Consider the following 875-nt stretch of genomic DNA (forward strand, 5'->3'; position numbering starts at 1 on the left):
CAAACAACATGCTACATTTGTTGCAGAACAAGGGACTATTTTCAGGATCTTACATTGAAGATCCTTAGCAGCATCTAAAAAATTTCCTGTCAATATGTGTCACACAAAGGCGACCTAATGTGACACCGAAAGCAATAAAGTTGTTATTGTTTCCATTTTCGGTGACGGGGGAGGCTCAGACTTGGCGTAATTCACTCCCCATAAACTCCATCACTACTTGGGAAGAATTAGTCAAGCAATTTGTAAACAAGTTCTACCCACCCAATAAGACTGTCAAACAAATTGATGAGATATTGAGCTTCAGGCAGAGACCAACAGAAACACTACAAGAAACGTGGGAGAGGTTCAAAGGTATGCTGGTTAAGTGTCCACATCATGGCATTCCAGAGCAAATGTTGGGGCATAGGTCCTACATGGGATTGGCAGAATCTTAAAGGCCAATGTTGATGCTTCAGCGGGTGGAGCATTTTTGAGAAAATCATTCAGAGAATGCAAAATTCTACTCGATAAAATGGCTTAAAACTCATAATAGATAACAAGATACTCTACGATCACTCCAATGTTGATCACTCGGGTGGAGCATTGGCAGACAGCTTAAAGGCCAATGTTGATGCTTCAGCGGGTGGAGCATTTTTGAGAAAATCATTCAGAGAATACAAGATCATACTCGATAAAATAGCTCAAAACTCAGGATGGATAACAAGAGACTCTACGATCACTCTTGTAGTTCACTTTGTGGCTTTGGATCCAAACAACTCTATAGCCGAAAATATGGCCACTTTGATGACACAAATGAGTATCTTCACCAAGAAGATCAATGAATCAGGCCAGAAGCAGCAGGTACACATAGTTGATGCTACTAATGGGGGCTTATG

At 40.9% G+C, this 875-nt stretch overlaps 1 non-coding gene across 1 annotated transcript; it reads right to left on the minus strand.

The window, feature by feature from the left end:
- Positions 1 to 275: 275 nt before the first annotated feature.
- LOC142167663 (small nucleolar RNA R71) lies at positions 276 to 382 on the minus strand. Its single transcript, XR_012697752.1, has one exon. It is a non-coding gene; the product is annotated as a small nucleolar RNA R71 (small nucleolar RNA).
- Positions 383 to 875: the final 493 nt, after the last annotated feature.

The sequence above is a fragment of the Nicotiana tabacum genome, chromosome 12 (assembly GCF_000715075.1).
Source record: "Nicotiana tabacum cultivar K326 chromosome 12, ASM71507v2, whole genome shotgun sequence".
Classification (NCBI taxonomy): Eukaryota; Viridiplantae; Streptophyta; class Magnoliopsida; order Solanales; family Solanaceae; genus Nicotiana; species Nicotiana tabacum.